This window comes from Salmo salar, chromosome ssa10, assembly GCF_905237065.1.
Source record: "Salmo salar chromosome ssa10, Ssal_v3.1, whole genome shotgun sequence".
Classification (NCBI taxonomy): Eukaryota; Metazoa; Chordata; class Actinopteri; order Salmoniformes; family Salmonidae; genus Salmo; species Salmo salar.
Window position 1 is genome coordinate 25,339,082 of NC_059451.1, and position 16,313 is coordinate 25,355,394.

At 42.8% G+C, this 16,313-nt stretch overlaps 1 protein-coding gene across 1 annotated transcript in view; it reads left to right on the forward strand.

The window, feature by feature from the left end:
• gpc1a (glypican 1a) overlaps positions 1-16,313 on the forward strand; it is a 47,760-nt gene that overhangs the window by 15,688 nt on the left and 15,759 nt on the right. The gene's annotated exons all lie outside the window — the stretch shown is intronic.

Consider the following 16,313-nt stretch of genomic DNA (forward strand, 5'->3'; position numbering starts at 1 on the left):
TCTTACTCATCTATTTTCCTCTTCTTCTCATGTACACTTCTCCTCTTTCTTCTCCATAACTCATGTTTACTCACTGCTCACATGCTCGACTGTCTCTCTCTCTCTACCTCTCTCGCGCGCTTCCTTCCTTTCTCTCTCTCAAATGTGCCCTCAACCAACCATACTTAGGCCTGCAAAGGGTTTTCCTCTGTCTTATTATGGAGGGATTAGGATGTCTTTAAGACATTAATAATCTCGCCACAATCTCAGAACTATAATCCAGTGTTTATAAGCATTGAGCATGGCAGTTTAAGACCGTCTCCATGACCTGTGGGATTTAATCCCTCTTTTTCTCTTTGTCGCTCCAGTATCTACAACAGTACAATGCATCAGATCATCTGTGAAATGCATGTCATGAACGTCTTTGTACAGCTGTCATTCCGTCCAGATAATATATAGCTTGGATGCTGTGCAGTTGTGATGTCCTCAAATAAAGATCTTGATCTTGTGATCAGAGAAGGAACATCTTCAAAGTCTTTTGGTCTCTCATCCTTCTCCCACTCCCGCTCTTCTTTCAGGGACATGTGGAACTGATAGTTTGCTAACAGTTTTAACGTCCACGCATCATTTGTATGGGATGATCCAAATAAAGTGTTACATTTCTCTCCTATCATTTCGACCCACACAGTTGGTTTTTACCAGTATACTGTAGCTGGCCATCTGTATTCAGCTCTGGAGTAGTGGGTCACTATCTCTCTTACCCAAGTTAACTGTCAACTGTTTCATAGCATGAAGTCGCCTCCCTTATAGCATGACATTGGGAAAAACAATCTTTTTATATATTTACAGTGCCTTGGGAAAGTATTCAGACCCCTTGACTTTTTCCACATTTTGGTGGGTTACAGCCTTATTCTAAAATTGATTAAAATGTTTTTTTCCCCCTCAAATCTACGCACAATACCCCATAATGACAAAGCAAAAACAGGATGTTAGAATTTTTTGCTAATTTATTAAACATTCAAAACTAAAATATTACATTTACATAAGTATTCAGACCCTTTACTCAGTACTTTGTTGAAGCACTTTTGGCAGCGATTACAGCCTTGAGTCTTCTTGGGTGTGACGCTACAAGCTTGGCACACCTGTATTTGGGGAGTTTCTCCCATTCTTCTCTGCAGATCCTCTCAAGCTTTGTCAGTTTGGATGGGGAGCGTTGCTGCACAGCTATTTTCAGGTCTCTCCAGAGATGTTCGATCGGGTTCAAGTCCGGGCTCTTGCTGGGCCACTCTAGAATATTCAGTGACTTGTCCCGAAGCCACTCCTGCGTTGTCTTGGCTGTGTGCTTAGGGTCGTTGTCCTGTTGAAAGGTGAACCTTCACCCCAGTCTGAGGTCCTGAGCGCACTGGAGCAAGTTTTCATCAAGGATCGCTCTGTACTTTGCTCCGTTCATCTTTGCCTCGATCCTGACTAGTCTCCCAGTCCCTGCCGCTGAAAAACATCCCCACAGCATGATGCTGCCACCACCATGCTTCACCGTCGGGATGGTGCCAAGTTTCTCCCAGACCTGACGGTTGGCATTCAGGCCAATCTTGGTTTCATCAGACCAGAGAATCTTGTTTCTCATGGTCTGAGAGAGTCTTTAGGTGCTTTTTGGCAAACTCCAAGCGGGCTGTCATGTGCCTTTTACTGAGGAGTAGCTTCCGTCTGGCCACTCTACCATAAAGGCCTGATTGGTGAAGTGCTGCAGAGATGGTTGTCCTTCTGGAAGGTTCTCCCATCTCCACAGAAGAACTCTGGAGCTCTGTCAGAGTGACCATCGGGTTCTTGGTCACCTCTCTAACCAAGGCCCTTCTCCCCCGATTGCTCAGTTTGGCCGGGCAGCCAACTCAAGGAAGAGTCTTGGCGGTTACAAACGTAATAATGGAGGACACTGTGTTCTTGGGGACCTTCAACGCTGCCTAACGGTTTTTGGTACACTTCCCAAGAATTGTGCCTCGACACAATCCTGTCTCGGAGCTCTACGGACAATTCCTTCAACCTCATGGCTTGGTTTTTGCTCTGACTTGCACTGTAAAATGGGTCAACCTTATATAGACAGGTGTGTGCCTTTCCAAATCATGTCCAAGTAATTTAATTTACCACAGGTGAACTACAATCAAGTTGTAGAAACATCTCAAGGATGATCAATAGAAACAGGGTGCACCTGAGCTCAATTTCGAGTCTCATTGCAAAGGGTCTGAATACTTATGTAAGTAAGGTATTTCTGTTTTAATATTTTTGCAAAAATGTCAAAATGTGTTTTTGTTTTGTCATTATAGGGTATTGTGTGTAGATTGAGGAATAAATTGAATTTAATCAATTTTAGAATAAGGCTGTAACGTAACAAAATGTGGAAAAAGTCAAGTGGTCTGAATACTTTCTGAAGATATTGTATATCTAAAGCCTTGGCAAACTCATTCTGCTTTCTGGTAAACATTCTTACCACCAGTATGTAACTGCTCATTGAGAAACCAACAGCAGTAATTGACTGAATACAACACCCTGAAGTAGAATGATATAAAAATGCTTCTTAGAAGACACCCATAACCACACAGCATGACACAAGTTGCTTATATTTACAGCCTCAGAGGGATGAGGAATAAAATACTAGCTTGCTTAAGAAATGGCTTTAAGGGCTTGATACAATTACATAGAATTACATTATTATACCCTCAACTTGCTGTGTACACACACACACACACACACACGGTGTGCAGACAGGCCAGGGTTGATGCCGAGCAGTGATGTATTTTTGGACTTATAAACGTATAAACCCAGGAATGTTTCACCCAAAGTGTTGTTTTTCCCATAAAGTTTTTTGTGCATATCTATATTACACTTAAAGGGAAAGTCCACTCAAAATGTATTTTGGTATTTTTTTTCATTAGTCCACTGTTGGTACCATCCCAAATAGTTGTCAAGATATTGGACTCTCAAGATGCAAAGTTTCGCCGGTCATGTCATCATGCTAATGACACTGAATCTTTTTTTATTTGAGTCTTTAACCCAAATTCAGTGCACCTTCACAGGTCCGTTCAACCATTTATACGAGCCCTTAGTTTTCTGTTTCTTCTCATTTATTAAAGTCAGAGAGACTATTTCGGGATGCTTGAAAAGACATGATAGAAAACCACAGGGCACTCAGGAGTCCTTACTTAATGTGAAGTGATGTAGAGGGGAAAACCACTCCCGTCTGCAACCACTGATTCTCCAGCCCTAATAGGATCATGAGGCCTCATTAGACACCTCCATTACAAGTTTATCGTTCTTTCCTCCTCCTAAGGTAATAAAAATATATTCGGAGGCTGGCCATGTGCATACTTAATCAGATACAGGTGCTTTTTTTAAGAACAGGGTAGAGTCAGACCTCAGTGTTCCATAGCGCTGGAAACTCACATACACAGTCCCTCCACCCCTCATTATGCCGTCTGTAACAAGCATGATATAAAAAACTTGCACTTGACTAATATGTTCATTTAGAAAGGAAGGGAGGGAATACAAAACTACTGAAGAAATACATTAAATTGCACTTATTGGCATTTTATAGAGCGCACCAGACCTGCTTTGATGTCATCTCTTGTGGCACACAGAGGCGAGCCACAGGGCGGCCGTCAATCCCGTTTATTGTGCGAGTGCGACGGCTTTATGAGCCCACAGGTCAAAGGGCACCAGCGCTTAAAATGAAGGTGAGATGCTGCAGACTCAAAATACTTCCTGTGGCTTACTTTCAACTCCAGCAGACTCTGCAGGGGGCAACCAACCTGGAGGCATGAGGCGGATGTCACGACTGGCAAATAGGGAGAAGAGGTGGAGTGATGGAGGGAAAGAGGTGATAATGAACAAGGGCAGAAATAAAGGAAAGGTTAGAGGGGATGTGGAGGTTGGGAAAAAGATGCTGTGAGGAAAGGTGCTCTGAAAGGTGTTCTGAAAGGTACTCTGAATTGGGAAGGTTGAGACAGTAGAGAGATCAGAACTGACTGAATGGTGAAAGCAAGCCATTACAGTAAATCTCTTGTATTCAATTCAAACATGCTGTAATGCCAATAAGTTCAAGGATTTCTAGCTGATTTTAACATGAGGAACTTTGACATGTTGCCTTCTTTTACATTGATATTGTAGTGTGTGTGTGTCTGTGTATTGCATGCACTTGCTCACCCCTCATTGACACTGGGTGGGCTTATCCTCTGTGTCCATCCGCTGTGGCTCATAAGGCTGATGGGTATTATGTCTGTGTTGTGTTTGTTAAATGCACTGAACCGCTTAATTGAGACCAATTGTTTCTGTAAACCTCAGATCCCCTGTGACCCCAAACCTGAAAACAAGGTCAGACTTAACGAAGGCGCTTATCTCCGTGTGACTCTGACCATGAGACACCCATTTGGAATGATCTGTGTTTCAACACTAGCTTTTCAAATGGCCGTATGTGGATGTAGCCTAGCCTATGTACATCAGGTATTTATCCCATCACTTTGGTCAACTTCAGCCATTGCAGAATGTCCTGCCTTTAACCTGCAGTATTATCACCTTGGTTCTTGCCTTTTGGAGTGCGAATGACTATTTGTGCCTGTTTAGGCCCGAGTTGATGAACTAAGTTGATAGGATCTACAGTAAGACTGAGATAGACGGTTAGATAGCCTAACTTCATTCTATTGTTTGTATTTAGCGTTCTATAGCTTGTTTGGCTGCCATTCAGACGCATCCATTTATCTTTGAAGACTTGGCTGGAGGCTGAACAGAGCTCAAACAAATTTGCAGCCTGACATTTTTCGGGCTCTGCGTCTGAATGCCTCTCTTTCACAAAATGAGATGGGCTAGCATGACGACGTGGTTTTCTCGCCATTACCAAGGGGGATTTGGAACCACGCCCTGTGCTCTTGTTCAGGCTCGAACTGTGTTCAGGCTCGCTGTGGTATTTAGTCCGAGCCCCACGGAGAGCATTTAAGAATACAGGGAGGAATGAGAAGAAGGAATTGTGGTTGGTTAACAGAGGGATCTGTAGTGGAAAAGGATGGGACATGTAGGTTAACGACACTAGATTGTGATATTCATTATGTACATGTTTTATAATTAAAGTGCTTATGTCTGAGAAAATGGCACAATACTGTTTTAAAATGTTCTACTGTCCAGTGTGCTCTGTATTCTTAAGACACAGGTTAGTATTTCTCTCTGAAGTTTTGATAATAGTCCGCTCACAGAAGTCTTTTTGGACCCGTTCTGAAATGGACCTGGTGCTTTCCCACCCGGACCCAATATGCATAAATACATTTTTTAAATATAGAGACCCATTCTGAACGGACCCGAGGACAACTAGACCCGTTCCTTATAGACCAGGTTGGATCCAGACACGATCCAATCTGAGTGAGGGAAGCAGAGAACATACTTTTTTAAAGCTACTAGCAGGGGCAGGGGCCATACTGTGAGTGAGTAACACAGGGAGGAGGGAGAAGGAGATGAAAAACAGCAACCAACCAACCAACTTAATGCAGCTGGTGGCCACAGCAGATACTGACTGTTACTTTTGAACCCCCCTTTGTTCAGGGACACATTATTCCATTTCTGTTAGTCACATGTCTGTGGAACTTGTTCAGTTTAGGTCTCAGTTGTTGAATCTTATGTTCATACAAATATTTACACATTAAGTTTGCTGAAATAAATGCAGTTGACTGTGAGAGGACCTTTCTTTTTTTGGTGTGTGTGTGTATATGTGTGTGTGTGTATCTCTCCATTGGTTCTTGAAGAATATAATTTATAAATGCTTCATGAGTTCAGTTCAACTGTCACACTCCATGAGAACCCAAAATATAAGCTTGTTTTTCTCCAATGTTTGTAAACATTGTAAATGTAAACAAACACTGTATAGCCTCATAACATGGTTAAAACAATAATGTTGATATCATGGATGGTCAGTCCTTGTTTCCATAGCTCTGTCTATTAATCTGAGAGTGGTTACATCTCCAGGCCCATCCCTCAGCTTTTTACCAAAAATAGAGGCAGGGCGGACATTTTGTTATTGTTTCATCTGTGGATTTTCCCTTTAAACAGCTGCATATTATCAGTGTCTCACCAGCAAAAAGGTAAACAATAGGCCTATAGCAAATGCAGCATATGGCATTCATTTTTCACATGTAAATATCACTTTTCAGTAGTGCTCAAAGCATGCCATTCCATGAGCGCAGCATTTATTTATCGAATCAATGAGTCCAATCAGTCCTCCATGACAACAAAATCTTAAACAACAGAGTAGGCCTGGCTAATAAGTCCTTAGTTTTAGGGTTATGCTCAGGTAAAACAATTTGGCTAATCTATACTTCCATATTTCCAAGTCCTATTCTTGAAGATCAAGGGTTATAACATTTATTGGAATGACTGGAATTCTGATAGACTTTGGTTTTTAATGTGAAGATATAATTTAATTGTATTATTATATGTAGTAGAAAGCGATGGGTTAGAAGAAGCCTACTAAACCAACCCATAAAATAAAATTTAGCATCCATATATGGCCAGCTATGTAAACTTTAACATTGATTTATCCTGCAATAGATGTCGTTCAGTTGGTAACATACATTTTTGTCTTCTTCTATTGCCTCTTAAGAGCGAAGTAATCTGAATGTAATCAGATTACGTTACTGAGTTTGAGTAATCCAAAAGTTACATTACTGATTACAATTTTGGACAGATAACTAGTAACTGTAAACGATTACATTTAGAAAGTAATATACCCAACCCTGGTTATTTATCATCAAATATGATTATTTAGTAGCTGTCTTGATTGCATCAAACCAGGAGAAACTAGTTAAGCTAGCTAACGTTAGCTAGCTAGGCTAATTGAGGCAGTACTGCATGCGCTTTCTCATTCTACAGTTACAAATAACAACAAATCCATTCAGAATATTAAGTAGCAGCTTACCTGCTATCTTCCAAATCAAATTTTATTGGTCACGTACACATGGTTAGCAGATGTTAATGTGAGTGTAGCGAAATGCTTGTGCTTCTAGTTCCAACAGTGCAGCAATATCCAACAAGTAATCTAACAATTCCACAACAACTACCTAATACACACAAATCTAAGTAAAGGAAAATAATATATACATATAAATATGTGGATGATTAATGACCGAGCGGCATAGGTAAGATGCAATAGATGGTATAACATACAGTATATACATATGAGATGAGTAATGCAAGATATGTAAACATTATTGAAGTGACATTATTAAAGTGACTAGTGATCAATTTATTAAAGTGGCCAATGGTTTCAAGTCTGTATGTAGGCAGCAGCCTCACTGTGTTAGTAATGGTTGTTTAACAGTCTGATGGCCTTGATATAGAAGCTGTTTTTCAGTCTCTCGGTCCAAGCTTTGTAAAAAAGCTAACGTTTAAGTTCCTTGCTCAGAACATGAGAACATATAGAAAGCTGGTGGTTCAATATTCCCAGTTCTTCAATATTCCCAGTTGAGAAGTTTTAGGCTGTAGTTATTATAGGAATTATGACGTGTCGACTATTTCTCTCTATGCCATTTGTATTTCATATACGTTTGACTATTGGATGTTCTTATAGGCACTATAGTATTGCCAGCCTAATCTCAGGAGTTGATAGGCTTGAAGTCATAAACGGCGCTGTGATTCAAGCATTGCTAAGAGCTGCTGGCAAACGCAGTAAAGTTTGAATGAATGCTTACGAGCCTGCTGCCGCCTACCACCGCTAAGTCAGACTGCTCTATCAAATCATAGACTTAATTATAATATAATAAACATAAATACGAGCCTTTGGTCATTAATTTGGTCAAATCCGGAAACTATCATTTCGAAAACAAAACGTTTATTCTTTCAGTGAAATACGGAACCTTTCTGTATTTTATCGAACGGGTGGCAACCCTAAGTCTAAATATTGCTGTTACATTGCACAACCTTCAATGTTATGCCATTATTATGTACAATTCCACTGCTGTCCCGTCGATGTGGATAAGGGGGTTCTCCCTCTGCTGTTTCCTGAAGTCCACGATCATCTCCTTTTGTTTTGTGGATGTTGAGTGAAAGGTTGTTTTCCTGACACCACACTCTGAGTTGTTGGTAATCAATCCTACTACTGTTGTGTTGTCTGCAAACTTGATGATTGAGTTGGAGTGGACTGCATGGCCATGCAGTCATGGGTGAACAGGGAGTACAGGAGGGAGCTGAGCATGCACCCATGTGGGGCCCCAGTGTTGAGGATCAGCGAAGTGGAGATGTTGTTTCTTACCTTCACCACCTGGGGGCGGCCCGTCAGAAGTCCAGGACCCAATTGTACAGGGCTGGGTTGAGACCCAGGACCTCAAGCTTAATGATGAGCTTGGAGGGTACTATGGTGTTGAATGCTGAGCTGTAGTCAATGAACATTCTTACGAATGCATCATCTGTGGTTCTATTGGGGCGGTACACAAATTGAGGGGGTCTAGGGTGACAGGTAAGGGGGAGGTGATATGATCCTTGACTAGTCTCTCAAAGCACTTCATGATGACAAAATTGAGTGCTACAGGGCGATAGTCATTTAGTTCAGTTACCTTTTCCTTCTTGGGTACAGGAACAATGGTGCCCATCTTGAAGCACGTGGGGACAGCAGACTGGGATAGGGAGAGATTGAATATGTCCGTAAACACACCATCCAGCTGGTCTGCACATGCCCTGAGGCAGCCTTGCGAGGGTTAACACGTTTAAATGTCTTAGTCACGTTGGCCACGGAGAAGGAGAGCCCACAGTCCTTGGTAGCGGGCTGCGTCGGTGGCACTATATTATCCTCAAAGCGGGCAAAGAAGGTGTTTAGTTTGTCTGGAAGCAAGACGTCGGTGTCCGTGATGTGGCTGGTTTTATTTTTGTAGTCCATGATTGTCTGTAGACCCTGCCACATACGTCTCGTGTCTGAGCTGTTGAATTGCGACTCCACTTTGTGTCTATACGGACATTTCGCTTGTTTGATTGCCTTGTGGAGGGAATAACTACTCTGTTTGTATTCGGCCATATTCCCAGTCACCATTCCATGGTTAAATGCGGTGGTTCGCGCTTTCAGTTTTGTGCAAATGCCACCCTTTATCCACAGTTTCTGGTTAGGGTAGGTTTTAATAGTCACAGTGGGTACAACATCTCTTATGCACTTCCTTATAAACTCACTCACCGAATCAGTGTATAAATCAATGAATCCCGGTGGCTGTACAGACTCCGACAGTATATCCCGAGAGAGCCATGTTTCCGTGAAACAGAGTATGTTACAATCCCTGCTATATCTCTGGAAAGCAACCCGTGCCCTAATTTCGTCTACCTTGTTATCTAAAGACTGGACATTAGCGAGTAATATACTCAGAAGCGGTGGGTAGTGTGCGTGCCTCCAAAGTCTGACCAGAAGGCCGCTACGTCTTCCTCTTTTGGGTCAGCCTCTGGGATCAGTTTAAATGCCCTGGGTGGTTCAGTCAAAGGATCCGCTTTGGGAAAGTCATATTCCTGGTTGTAGTGCTTGTAAGTTGACATCGCTCTGATATCCAATAGTTCTTCCCGGCTGTATGTAATAACGCTTAAGATTTTCTGGGCTAACAATGTAAGAAATAATACATTAAAAAAACAAAGTACTGCATAAAAAAACTAAGTTTCCTGAGGACTAGAAGCGAGGCGGCCATCTCTGTCGGCACCATCTTGTCCCAATCTTGTTCCATTGATTAGTTATCTCCTAACTTTTTCCACACAGAGGCTCTATGACTGTAGCCTATTGCCACTTTGATGAATTCTGATTGGCCAACAACAACAACAACAAGCTACACACTCCACTCTCGTGAAAAGCAAGAGCAACATAAATTACTCTCTACTGCAGCAGTCGCGATCGGATCTGTATGGTCCCTTCCAGACAAGTCAGTTAAAATTACACATACCCATGACAATCATATCAGATCCGACCCTGACCCGTGACATTATTTAGAATTCTGGATCCGGACCCGCCCGGATCCGTGAAGACCTGTACCTCACAGTCTTTCGTTTTTAAGGTGTGGATTTAGTGTTTCACTGACTGGTGGGTTTGTGCCCACCGGAGGCATAAACATGCAGAATGTTGGCTAGGACTGAATACAGATGAGCATTGACAGCAATCAGCAGTGCCAACAAATTGCTGTGTTTTACCCAGAAGCCTGCAGGACACGAATTATATTTACTTATTCTCAACATTCTATCATTTATTTAGGGTATTTCTCACTGCAGTGCTCGCCTCTCACTGTGGCCGCCTGAAGGAGCAAATCCAATCAGAGTTAACTCCTGGATAAATGTATATGTATTAGCCCTTGGGAAGTCTAAATTTATGCTGTGGCCTAGAGGCAAGTGGAGAAGAAGAGGAACCACTTCAGTTGGAATTGTCTTTGTGTTCCTCAGACAAGGGCTTAGGGAGAGAACCGGGTCAAAGGTCATGGGCAGGCACATATCTCTCTTTTAGTTACCTACTTTATGGAGGCCCTGAGATCTGTATCTGATCCGTGGTGTGTGTCATGGTACATATGTCTGATTTTTAGGCTACTGTTAACTATTTTGTGTACTCTGTCTAACTATAATAATTATTAACTTGTATTTTCGAGGCAAAACAGGACAGATTTAATTGGGTAACCATGAAGAATAGTTTGGTTTACCAGCCAAGAGTCTGACACATTGAAGTGTAATGAAAAAGCCTAGATGCCCCATATGCAAGGCTATAGAGATGATTGATGATTTCAGATGGAGATATAGGATAGATAGACACAGCATAAACCTGTATATATTCAAATTGGCTAAGATGTTGAATAATTTATGTATAAAGAACATTGAATATAGATCATTGAGGAATCAGAGGAAAATACATTTGCATTTCAGATTATCCCAAATCCTCATTGTCAGTCACTGCAGACTGGTAGTAATAGTGTAATGGCCCACTTCAACATTCAAAATCCGGACCATAAATTAATTTAGTTTTCATGAATAGTTGACCAGAGAGGGATTAAGCACTCAAATAGAAATTATTGGCCATGGTGATGCACTTTAATGTCATTTCTGAGAAACTTGTAACAGACTACCAATGTTTAATTCTACAAATTAGCAAATGATTCTTACACCATATCAGGCACTTTACATATTTCATCTCAGACAAATATTATCTCAATGTCATCCCTTATTTCGTTGTCAGTGTAAATTAACTCTCCTCTCTGTCTCAACATTGTGGCGTTGTTGACATCAGATTTGTCACACATGGGCCTCAGATCACAGTCTCCACTTTGTGCTGCATCAGGACTCTCTCCAGCCAGGTCTGAGAGCTGTCAAGGACCAAAAGCAAGCAGGGATGCATAGATGTTCCCCTGCCAGCATCCCAGTAGATGCATGTGACCATTTATGAGATTAAAGCATGGGATGGCTGTGGTGGGATTATGCCAGGTGGGCCAGAAGAGACACAGTGCTCTGCTTAAGATGCACAGCAATTCAGTCATGATCAACTGGCACGACAAGGTGTGTGTGCGGTTCTCAGGAGAGGGTGGGAAAGAGTTGATGGTTGTATAGGGTATTGATGCTCTCAATCTACACTCTTAGAAAAAAGGGTTCCAAAAGGGTCCTTTGGCTGTCCCTGTAGGAGAACCCTTTTTGGTTTCAGGTAGAACCCTTTTTGGTTTCAGGTAGAACCCTTTTTGGTTTCAGGTAGAACCCTTTTTGGTTTCAGGTAGAACCCTTTTTGGTTTCAGGTAGAACCCTTTTTGGTTTCAGGTAGAACCCTTTTTGGTTTCAGGTAGAACCCTTTTTGGTTTCAGGTAGAACTCTTTGTGGGAAGTAGTTTGGTTTCAGGGGTGCCCATAGATCCTTAGTTACCATGACAAACTAGATTAGTGAGTATGTGCTCTCTTCCTCTGTGCTGTAGCGTGTAAATGTAGCGTATAAATAATTCCTTACCAGTTGCTTTGCATTCTCTATCCTACAATACCCTTGGGTGGTGGCCTGCAGGCTATGTGTAAACCTCATGTGTGTCTGTTCTGTGTGTGTGTACAGTATCTTTGTGCGCACGCGTCTGTGTGTCTCTGTGCACATGGCTGAGAAAGGAGATGGAGTAGATGTCTAATATCAGGTGACTGCTCAGCCTTTCTCTGAATACAGACGGCTGGCGTTAGTGCACCGGGCGCGTCTGGCGACCTTTCACTGAGTCGGCCCCGGTGTCTACCCTGTCAACACCTGGCTTAGGAGCAGTGTTACTCCCCGCACTGCGCCCCGGCCCTGGCGGTGATGTCACACTTTCCAAAATGTAAACTATCAAAATAAAGAAAGCCGCACACTCCATGTATAATCTCCCAGCAATTTAATGGGTTTTTACCAACGTTTCGGCATCACAGACCATGGCAGACCCCGAGGAAAGCACAGTGATGCCGAAACGTTGGTAAAAACCAATTAAATTGCTGGGAGATTATACATGGAGTGTGCGACTTTCTTTATTTTGATAGTTTGTAGTTTATTTGTCGTTAGTCAGCACCTCCACACAAACTATTATTCTGGGTGTGCGCCAGCTCATGTTTTTTTATCTACACTTTCCAAAATGGACACACCATCACTGAATGGCCCCTCCCAGAGCCAAGGGGCCTGTAAAATGATGCAGCATTTAGAAATGACTCATGTCCTTTCCAGATGAAACTGTAGGCAGGGAGTAATGGGAGTGACGGTGTGTCTGGTGAGTGGAGATGTGGGGAGGAAGGAAAAAGAGTGGCTGCCATGTTAAAACAGTAGCCCACATCCCAGATACATGCTTAACAATCTCATTGAAATGATCTATGAGATGAGACACATCAGATGGATTTTTATTGTTTAAATTTTTTGTTATGTAACCTTTATTTAACTAGGAAAATGCAGTGGTTTGAATGGAATCATTAATGCTGTGTTAGAGCCAATCTAATGTATATGTGTGGGCTGTAGAATGAGCTGCCTGTACCGGTGGTTATGGGTCTAGATCTGCTATTCTCAGATGGATTTCCAATACAGTTGTGAATAATGTTCATGGGATGTAAAGTAGTGTATGGTTGTAAACTGGATCATTTTACACTATGGTGCACACAGAGCAATAGAGAGAAAGAAAGATGGGGGACAACAGAGAAAGAATAGGTCAACTTGAACACATTGGTAGTGTCTGGATGGAGAGGGAGAAGGAGCAGTCTGGTAGAGACAGATGCAGAGTGACTGAGCATCATTAATTATCCCTGTTACAGTATGATAGGGTGCAGAGAAACCTATATCATTGTGTTCATTGTCATTATGTACTGTAACAGTATGGAACAAACTGCCTATATGGGACTGTGATCCACTGAATGGGCTGCAGTTTATTTGTTTGTCACTCTAAGTGAATTAACTTTATAGCTCCTGCAGGATAACCAGTTTCCATTACGAAGCAACGCTGGGACATTGTTAAGGCCCTTTACTGTAGTAAACATACTTCAGTCTAGGGACAACAAACATCTCTGTCTGTGGTGGAAATGTGTTTCCTCCATCCACAGATCAGTGGTTAAACCAAACACAATTAAATATATTAAAGTGGAACGGCAAATCCTCCATTTGGATTTTTTTGCGTCTTCTAACCAAAGTTTCCAGTTAGTTAAGGTTACACATTCTGAAAGTCTTTTCAAGCCTTTTATTTCCCCTTCCAAGCATCTGACATGGCTTTCTTTTTGATCTCTTTTGCATGGTTCCATTTAGGTAGTTTGTCACCAACAGACATTTGTAGGCTGGCCACAATCATCTGTCCAGACATTAATTTCTGATTGCAGAAATGACAGCCATTAGAGATAGATGTGATATGGGATGGAGAGTGCAGGTTCCTGGACAAATAGTCAAAGTCAATATTATCTTTCAACGGCTGTCCAATCAAGATTTGCTAGCTACATTTTCTGTGAAAGTCTTGCATATTGTATTAGCCTGTATTACGTGTATGTTGTGCCTTTGACTGTGGCTGGCAGAGCTCTAATTGGCTATGAATGGGCTTTGATTCGATTAGTGTGACACAGGGGGCAAGGTTGGCCACCCCTCATCTCCCTCAGCAGTAATCTGCCTCTTGAATAAACGCTGTAAGTGGGCTGGACTCTCTCCCCGCACCTGCTCCCTCACACAGCCAGCCAGAGCCAGACCTGTTCTGTCTGTCTGTCGAACACTAAGCAGCAAACAGGATATAGCCCACTAGCCACTATAGCCAGGAACTACATACCCATTTTCAATCATACCCATCACAGATAATACATTGATAGGCCAAGAGCTTCTCTATATGGAGTGCCGAATATTACATATATAGCATTTTAAGGGATCTACATAATGTAGGCATAGGTCTCAGGAACCTTGCTGTCTTACTGGTCCAATGGAAGATGTGATCCTATCTGCATACTGATGATGACTTGCTAGTTGTTATTCTGTGTGTCTGTCTTTGCATGTCTATGGATTAGGGAGGTGTGTCTGGGTGCTCAGGCGTGTGTGTCCCTGTGTCCCTGGCTTGTATGAATGTGTATGCACACGACAAATCTGATTTATCAGTCTTGTCTCTCCTTGTTCGCTGTCAGCAGTCATTGAAATGCAGGCCACACGCCTGCCCCCTGCTCGCTGACTAAAATGGACGAGCGCTCACGAGCTGGCCAGGAGATTAGATGTTTAATGGGATTTAAGCCTTTTCTTCTCTGCAAGACGCTAGGCCTACCAGAGACACACAATATGATTTCTACTGGAATCCCTCCATTGTGTTTTTACTGGTTCACACTTTGCACTGCATATCAAATCACCTCAGCACAACCTGTTTGAAGTCTCGCTTCAGAAGCTTTGCGCTGTTTCAAAGTAAAGAGATTTTAACACTTTGACACATGAGAGAGAGAGAGGCACGAGGAAGGAGTTTACGATAGGAGAATGCACAGTAAAAATGTCTGTCAAGTTAACAGAGTTCTGCCCTTCTCATCTCTTTACACAGCGTGATCACGATCAGGCTAAATCATCCCTTTTTTATCTCCTCTCAAAGTTGTTTGATTTGATATAAAGGATTGCAAATGACAGTGTCACATGTTGTGCAAAAGACTACAGGAAAACAGATAACACTGCTTGACTACCACACAACTAGTGAGCTTCCTGGCACACAACTAGTGAGCTTCCTGGCACACAGATCCTATTTCCCTTCTCTAGAATTTTAAGATAAAAGAAGTGAGGAAATAAATAAATAAGTGAATAGAGATTTCTCTGCACTTTTCCCTCCTGCTGTAGTCAGGATTCATAAAAGATGCATGGATGTGATAGCATCTCTCACTCCAGTTCCCGGGGCAGACAGCCAGGGCCAGGCAGAGACAGGGCTTTAGCAGGGAACCCGTTTGTGAAGTGGCAGAGAGGGCTGGGGGGCAGACCACTCACCCCCATCCCCTCTACGCCTAACCCTCTCCTCAGGCTCACCCCCGCCTGCTTGGGGACTGGGGCTGCAGACTGCACTCTAAGCTGTCTGGCTCTTTCTCTCTCTCTCGTGTGTGCGTGTGTGCGTGTGTGTGGTAAAGAAGAATTTAACAAGATTGTTATTTGTTCTGCCTGGAACTTGTCAGTAATACATATGGCAGCAAATACACTTCATAGAAGATTATTGTAATATCTGACTTATATTGGTGGTTAACATTTAGACATAACAGAAATGTTGTATGTATTATATAAAAAACATACAAGAGACATGTAAGCTAAGCCTTCTAAGGCACATGGGACATGCATGTTTCAAAGCACTTGCATACCACTGTCTGACATCATTGATACATGCAATGTGACACTTATTGAAAAAAGAAGCAAAGTCTGCTATGAGGAGGAGAGGATGAGGAGAGAGGAGGACAGGAGGGGGGAGGAGGTGAGGGAGGAAAAGGGTGGAGGGGGAAAAAGGGGTGGAGGGAGAGGGAGAGAAGAGGACAGGAGGGGGAGGACAGGAGGGGAGGAGAATAGCAGGAGGGGAGGAGGAAGGGGGAAAGCAGAGGGGGAGGAGGAGAGGAGGACAGGAGATGGAGGACAGGAGAAGAGGAGGAGGGGATGAGGAGAGAGGAGGACAGGAGGAGGTGAGGGAGGAGAAGGTTGGAGGGGGAAGAGGAGGAGGAAAGGGGTGGAGGGAGAGGGGAGGAAGAGGAGGAGGTAGGGGGAAAGCAGAGGAGGAGGAGGACAGGAGGAGGAGAGAAGAGGACAGGAGATGGAGGAGGAGGACAGGAGGAGGGGAGGAGAATTGCAGGAGGGGAAGAGGAGGGGGTGAGAAGAAGATGACATGAGGAGGAGGAGGGGGAGAAGGAGGAATGACTGATGGCAGC